Consider the following 8,944-nt stretch of genomic DNA (forward strand, 5'->3'; position numbering starts at 1 on the left):
AGATCGAAGCGATTGAAAAGTTTCCCATTCCTACGACAAAGAAGCAGTTAAGGGGGTTCTTGGGGATCATAAATTTTTACAACCGCTTTATACATGCCAAAACTCAGAGCAGTCCTCGGTTGCATCAACTTACAGGAAAGAAGATTCCTTGGGAATGGGATGAGGCGGCCGAATCCGAATGGAAAACATTAAAATTCGCATTATTACAAGCACCCATCCTATCACACCCTAATTTAGCTGAAGAGCTTTGCATAGTAACGGACAGTTCATACTCCGGTCTGGGTGTCATGGTGTTCCAAGACTATGTACATGAAGGAAACAGGGTGTGGATGACAATTGCGTTTGCTAGCAGAGTACTAGCCAAGAGTGAGAGGAATTACTCAGTAACCGAGTTAGAGGCGCTGGCTATTGTATGGGCGTTTGAAAAATTCAGATACCTTCTGTTTGGTCGCCAGACGAAAGTCTACACAGACCACAAGGCACTCGAGTTCTTGATGACTGCAAAGCTTAATCACAGGCGGCTCATGAGGTGGGCATCATATCTACAGCAGTACAACTTTTCGATAGAATATATCCCCGGCAGTCAGAACATTATTGCAGACGCCTTATCACGGTCACCGATCGGATTTGAGCACAACATGGAAGAAGATCTAGAGGAAAATCACTACTGCCTTTACTATATGCAGAAAGTAGCCTTTGAGAATTTTATTACCTGTAGTATGCAGGACATCAAGAAGGAGCAAGACAAGGACCCTGCCCTAGTGTTATTGAAGCAGAAATGGATAGACAGAAGACACGCCACCATCAGGCAGTTCTACCTCTTGCGTAAAGGCATAATTTTCCACCGAAATTATACCAATGACACTGAATGGGGGGTATGCATCCCTGAACACCTAATAAACAAGGTTATATGGCATACTCACCTTAGCTATGGACACTTCGGACCACGCAAGTGCAATCTCAAGCTAAGGACCATGTGTTACTTTCGAAACATGGAGCGTCGAATTCGGAGGGTACTGTCGGTGTGTAAAGACTGCCAAAAGGCTAAGCACACCACTGTGAGCATGCAGGCACCATTATACCCAATCGTACCGACCAAATTAAGACAATTAGCAGCAACAGATTTGATGGGACCTTTGCCAAGAACAAGAAGAGGATATACTTACGTATTAGTGTTTGTTGAACTAACGTCCAAATACGTTACCTTTACGCCACTGAAGAGGGCGACAGGACGAACTGTATCACGAGCCCTCATCCGGGATTTCCTACCACAGGTTGGTCATGTGAGTAGAATCATTTCTGATAACGGGCCACAGTTTAAGTCAAAAACATGGAAGGAGACGTTGCGTCGATGTAAAATTGATCCCATTTTTATATCTTCACACCATCCGAGCTCGAATGCTGCAGAACGGGTTATTAAAGAACTCGGAAACTTGTGCCGGTTGTACTGTAACAAACAGCACACGACATGGGACGTTTTCCTTAAAGACTTCCAGGAGGTGATCAATGAGGCACCCCATGGGATAACAAAATTGGCACCCATTACAGTACTAAAAAACTGGATTCCTAAGGACTTGATAACCAAGGTCGTAAACTTCCCACCAAGGGCGCGAACGCAGCACCAAGCCATAGTGGATTTGGCTCTCAAGAGGATACGGGCTGCAGCAGAGGTCAGGAAGAGACGTGCCGACAGGGGAGCTCGTCTACGACACTTCCAAGTTGGACAAAAGGTGCTCGTTAAGTCTTTCCGACTTTCGAACAAACAAAAAATGAAATGCCAAAAATTCTATTCTGTTTACAACGGCCCGTACCGTATAAGGAGAGCAGCTCACCACAATGCTTATGAATTGGAGACGCTGAAAGGAAAGAAGTCCATAGGACTCCACCACATATCTCACATAAAGGAGTTCGTAGAATAGTAGTAGTGTAAGAAATGTACATAGTAGAATAGGCAAATATATGAACCTTTGTTCGGGGAACAATAATCGTTACATTAATAGATTAAGATTGCTAAAGTATTAACACGCTGCGTTGTCTTGCATAAGAATTTACTGCTGCTATCCTCTTTTTGTTTATGTTTGCGATCTCCAATGTCGATGGAGTAGGAGACACTACCTTTTCATGAGCAATGTTTTTGTCCTTTCCTATCTGGTGTCCATGTTAAGGGATAAGGATGAGTGACGAGACGTCGCACAAACGGGCGCATACAAGAACGTGCTCTTAGAAGCGTTCTGAGAAGTCGTGATACGCTCCATAGCGGCCACAACCAGTTCGTGAGACGTTCATACCAATGCTTGCAGGCACGCGTCAGTGCACTGCACGATTGTGGTATATTGCGCGATTTCGAGGGTGAATATGGGCAGTATAGTTTTTGCAGAGCTGCGCCGGTATCGTTGTCTTGCAAGTCGGGGTGAACCTGTGAGCATTTGACTCTAATGGTGCCCTAGACGAGAGAAATGAGGGCATAAAAGCCTACCATGCTAATGTGCTGGTTGGGGATTTAGCGTGCTGCTCGTTTTTGTCACAGATGAATCACCAAGGAATTGTACTTGGATATTCGTGACATACTGTGTAGCTGGCGTGTGTTGGGTGTCTGAATCCTCAACAGGAACCAGTCCTGGCTTGGTCATATTACATTGCTTCTGGAAAGATGTACTTCGATCGCGAAAACCGCTTCACATAGAGAAGGAAGTTGCAACTATAAATTTATTGTCGTGTATAGCCATGGCTAACCCAGTCTCTGGAGTTTCAGTGAGGCGTAATGAAAACTCGGAGGTCATGTCGTACGGCGCGCACATCACTGTCGTCAATAGCGGCGAGCAGCAAGACATCTCAGCGTAACAGGAACTATGTAAGGGTATTGTATAAGGTAAATAAAAAAATAAATAAATAAATAAATAAATAAATAAATAAATAAATAAAATAAATAAATAAATAAAAGGGAAAGTACGATACTAGGATAAGTTAAACTGTAGGATTTAACAATAACTAGATTAATATTGTGGGGGTTTTCTACCACAAGTGTGGCGCGCGCCTGTTGAGTTGCTATTTTTCAGGTCACCAAACCACAGACCCGAGATGGAGGGACGACGGGCGAGCGAAAGTAGCGTAGTTGCATGTTCTTTATAGCACAGTAAAACTTAGACCTGCATAACAACATAATTTAATTAAACGACGTAGAATGTAGATCGTTGGGATATGGTAGTTAATTCTTGAAGCATGTCTACTGTCGATCTATATAATTAATAGTAATATTAGTGCGGGCCCGCACATTTAGTTGTTCATCCATTACAAAGCATCAGTTATCACACACCATGTACTTACTGAGATCGGTCTCTACACGTATATCAAAATAAATTATTTCCATGTCTAGATTAGATGTTATAATGATTGCCATAGATTAATAACTATAAAAGTAAAATAAGAGTGTCTGAAATGACAGACCATCAATGTTTCATTAGGTAAATTTATTATAACATAGAAGGTCATGGGAAAAAGTTAGGCATAAGACTTTTGTAAGAATTGTACAGATGACGAGGAACGTGGCAATGCAGAGGCCAGCCAGCGCAAAAACAAGAGGTCTTCGGCTACCTGCTAGAGGGCGAGCGTCCCGTCCTACACGCTGACAGTCACCCGGCTGCCTACCTGAGGGATTACACGGGACCCTTGCCCCGCCACAAGCGAAAGTGGGGCTGGCCGTTGACCCTGACACGCGACAGCCTGCTAGCTCTCCGGACGCGGCAGCCGCTTGGAGGGATTCCCTGCGGCAGACCACGTTGTCGTGAGTACACGAAGAAGATCACATATCGTGTCAGAACCTGCGCCTCATGTGCCTCAGGACAGAAAGGGACGCTCTATACTCACCTGTTTGGGTTTTTACAACTCACTAGCATTGGCCGATCTGCATACACAAAGCAGTATCGTGCCACACTAACAAATGTATGGTCTCATGTCTTACTTCTCCTCTCTATTAGAGAGCAGTTTTTAACAATAGTCACTCCTAGTTCGATCCTGTATGGATGACCTCACACACTTGTGGAGTCACTCCACGTGCCATCATCCCTCGTCGAACTGCAGTATTGGGAAACATAAAGTTCTGTCCAGCGAGAGAAGAGACCTAGACTAGTGATGTATCCCAACGAGTAGACCTCAGAGACAATTAATCGACGTGAGGAGAGCCTATCACTGTGTCTTCCTACCATACGGCCGTGATCATATGCGTGGGTCTGACTACAATCTCAACAGCGTACTGCAGACACTCCAGAACTCCCTATTGCTGTTGCCACAACGTAGCAACTACAACCGACGTTTAGCCTTATGTGATGTCAGTACAGTGGAATCAGTGAAGTGCCACGGATATTTCTAACAATGTGATTTAGTGCCTCATTCTCAGCACAGTCGTGAACTTTGTGCAATGTGCACGCACAATTTGATGCCCCATGAACCTTGTTTTTTTTCTTAAATTTCTTTCTCTTATGTTGTTTTGGTAATGTATGTCATACCTTGTATGCGTTTGTGTTTTACACTGTAATTCTTATTACAGATTACTGTATTGTTCTCCACACCATGTTTTTTTTGTATTTTGTGTTTATTGTTGTGTGTATGCAAACAGTGTGCCTGAAGTCCCCATAAACTGAAGCAGATACCACCACTGTCATTGTGAATGGACCATCAGTTCAGGGAACATTTTGTAAAGGTTATTCTTGCTGCAGGGAGACAGAATGAATCGGAGGTTGTAATTAGATTCTGAAAGCTCACAAAGAGATTGTTAACTTATATAGTATCATGTGTGAGTGAGTTCAGGTTAGTTTAATGATTAAAATTGTTGTAACATCTTGGGCATTTAATTGCGGAGCACTCCAACTCTGATTGTAAAGAATAAACTGCTCCATATTTGGCTCAGATGCCCGGGCCATATTTAGAGAGTGAATGTCTGCGTGAATCGGTGTTTGGGAAGGGGCTCCCTGGGTATGGATGTGTGATGTGAGTGTTAGTGTTCCATATTAAGAAGGTGAAGTTGGCTACATCATAAATAATCCTCCCTCTATGAGTTGCATTTTTCAGTTGCAATGATCTTTTTTATAGAGTGCGGTATGTGGAGTCACTTTGTAAGATTGTTCTTGGGCGATTGACTCACTACCTTGCTCCTAAGTGAGCCAACCGCTCACCAATTACAATCTAAAATGGCGTAGGGGCAATGAGAGGTGGCATGAGCCCCCTCTCATATTTCTATCTTACGATTCTCCTCTCTAGTTGCATGCGGTGGAGGGTTGCTTTTCCTTAACACGCGTACTTCCCACGCAGCGTCTCTCGTCACCCGGGTGGGCCGGTGACAGGCGGGCTCTGTGGAACTGGAGAGAGTTAAGCCGACGTGTGTGAGGCAGTCGAGTGAATGCTTTTCAGACGCCGACATTGTCAAGAGACACGCCCGCTGGGGTGTGAAGTAGCGGCTGGGCTAGAGGTTCCGTTACTTCAGAGAAACTTTGCGAAAACACTTTCTGGCGGGCTACCAGCGAGGCGTGGGAATGACTTGTGTACCCACGCAGTTGTGGCGGGAAAATTCCCGCACTTTCTGCAAAATCAGCACAAAAATTGGCGCCAAGAATCTCCATTGGTGGAATGGTAGTGCTCCGGCAATGGAGTGGAATTTCCGCCGGTTTTCGAGTTGCTGATTGGAACGTAACCACGGCCACTGTCGTGGGGGCGGGAATGTTCGGTGTTCGGCCTGTGCGGGTGCTCTGGGTAGTCGGCAGTCGCCTTTCGGTCGAGGACGTCGGAGCAACCAGCCCTCGCCTGCGGTACGCCAGATCGTGTTCTGGGAGATAAGAAGACTGTTGGTAATGTACGTCCGCAGCACCGGCAGATAGGGATTTTCCTAGGTGATAATCAGAGCTCAGCAGAGCGCGCCTGTTCATCCTTTTCTAACTTTGTTCAGTTTCGAGTAGCAGCAATTACTATTGGGTTAGCTGTGTGTCTCTCTTGAGATTTGAGTGGAAAGGAATTGGCTCCACATACCACTTCGTCTTAAACCTCACGATCTAAGTTAGGGACAACTTCACCTTTACTGTGTTTGTATGAATCTCCAATTTTAGCCAATTTGATGTTTTATATTTCCTGTGTCTCTTTTACTATTCTGCGTTTAATCTTAATAAATCATATTGTTATTTTGGACAGAACTTTCTTTCTGTTAATCAATAGAGCAACCCTATCATTCCTCACTATGCTAATGTAACCTTTGTTTATTTAACTTATTTATCAAATTAAATTATTGCAGGTGCCAAACTCTCTTCTACTCCACTAGCAGGGTTGATTAGAGTCAGTTCGCGTATTTGTTTTATCCTTGTGCAACAGCAAAAGTCGGAGTTAGAATAGGGGGGGCTTAGAGCATGATTTACACATGTGGATTCTAGTAGAATTTAGTGATAAATACACTACTAGCCCCGGCACCTCGCAACCTAACGTTGCAAAGCGGTATGAGGTGGAACAAACATGTGAAAACTGTGCTAGGAAAGGAAAATGGTCACTTCGGTTTATTGGGGGACTTTTAGGAAAGAGTGGTTCACTTGTAAAGGAGATCGCATGTAGACCACTGGTGCCACCTTTTCTTCAGTACTGCTCGATTGTTTGGGATCCGTGCCAGGTCGGATTGAAGGAACACATCGAAGCAATTCAGAGGCGGGTGGCTAGATTTGTTACCGGTAGGCTCGAACAACACGTAAGTGTTAAGGAGATGCTTCAGGAACTCAAATGGGAACACTGGGGGGAAGGGAACGTTATTTTCGAGAAACGCTATTGAGAACATTTAGAGAACCGGCATTTGACTTTAGAAGGATCTTTCCACAGTACTTCAACAACAGTAACGGCAACACCAGCTACCTATTCAACAGTACCTTCACCGCCGTAAATTGCAGCACCAGCATCACAATCCCCAACAGCATCAGCCACAGCATCGCCAGCAACAGCAGTAGCCACACAATAGCCAAAAGCAGCCCAACGCTGCCAGCAACAACACCAGCTACAATCCCTGCAACGATATCTATAGGTCAACATTCTCTACCCCTAGTCATCCCACAACCTCCCTTCCACACCGACACTTACGTTAAAAACTAATGAAAGGCCCAGCAGAAACTAGCGTCAGGGTGAAACCAAAGGGCCGAGCTATTTTTTTCTGACACTGGCGACATGCAGGCTGAAATCATTCCACAACCTCAGAAACTAGTACCTTCCTCTTCCTTTTTATCAAACGCATAAGACCTCCAATTGCTAACCCCTAAAACACCCCTCAGACGCCATCAATGGCATCTATCAGCATTACAAGTCCAGTAATTCATCCCTATGGAAGGCTCCATCATCATCAAAATAAACGGCACACATTCCCATTTATCCCTATTCCGGATTACCCCTCTTGGAGGCATTGGAACCACAGCGACTGTCACAAACCCTCCGCCAAAACGACCACAGCCCCCACGCCGAACCCCAACGTTCACAGCAGCAACCTAAAAGATTGATACTGAGTACACGGACTATGAAATTTAAAGTGAACTGAACTCGCAATCAGGTGCAAATATGTGGAAGGCACTAAGCATTGCCGGCCGGTGTGGCCGTGCGGTTCTAGGCGCTTCAGTCTGGAACCGCGTGACCGCTACGGTCGCAGGTTCGAATCCTGCCTCGGGCATGGATGTGTGTGATGTCCTTAGGTCAGTTAGGTTTAAGTATTTCTAAGTTCTAGGGGACTGCTGACCACAGATGTTAAGTCCCATAGTGCTCAGATCCAACCACTAAGCATTCAGATTGATAATGGACCGCGTTTCTTACTAAGAGTATTCTCAGAATCACCTGACGCCTTAAACAAACTAAGAAAAAAATGGGATCTTTATTTACTGCAGGAAGCATCGTGTAGGAGCATCTCTAACAACTACACAAGCGTGTCAGTGTGAGCGATGCTCCAGCATAATGACCACTTTACCGAAAAATGCAAAATCGCACCCTCCCTGTCCTCACTGCAAGCAATACCACCTGCACAAAGCAATGCTCACATGTAAAATCCTCACCTACCTGCAAAACGTGCGACCATTCTCACCCTACTTGCTTCCCCAAATCCAAGACTCCTCCCTAAAAATCTGAACTCACCATCCACTTAGGCTCAGCTGATACACCACTCCACACAAACAACTCCGTCTGTCCTCCTCCCACCACGGAAACATCATCCGTTTCATAACCTTAGTCCTCCAAAATATGTATCCATCCCCATGAAAGACCTCACATCCTACAGCGAATAACCGTTGCCACCGCACCGCTTCCATTTCAATACACACGTAGCCTATTCCCAAAACAGAGCCCATTTCATTTTTGATCACTTGGAAACATTCAGTTAAACCCAGCCCTCAAACACCTCCCTGTTTGACTGAAAGTGGCGCAGCACACATACTTCATTCTATTCCAAAATACCCATTCCTCCACTCCAATAAATATCCTCTTATCTCTCACATTACGAAATCCATGCCCTCCACCTCAACGAGACGTTTCTCCAACCCCACGACTCCACATGACACAGATAATAAGAATAACACTGCCCGTGAGGGAGTAGCCATCGAACATCTCCTAAATAGTACTTCAACACGACCCCCCCCCCTTTCCTAACCGCTCGCAAATGCTCCAACTGAGCACCTCATCCTCGCCATCTTTCTCCCAAAACTCACATTAACCATGGCTACTATCGGCATCCGGCATAATCACCCATCCATGACGATTGTTTACCACATACATAATCACTGCTGACCTTAGTCTATATTCCAGCTATAACACTATTATTCAATCAGTAATATGATTTATGAACAGCTTTTGCCTTTAAAATTTGTCATAATATAATTGTGATATGCAAAGATTGTATGGAAAGTGTGATCTACGGGATGTTAGAGTGCTTTACTAATGTATGTTTGTAGCT

The sequence above is a fragment of the Schistocerca nitens genome, chromosome 2, assembly GCF_023898315.1.
Source record: "Schistocerca nitens isolate TAMUIC-IGC-003100 chromosome 2, iqSchNite1.1, whole genome shotgun sequence".
NCBI lineage: Eukaryota > Metazoa > Arthropoda > Insecta > Orthoptera > Acrididae > Schistocerca > Schistocerca nitens.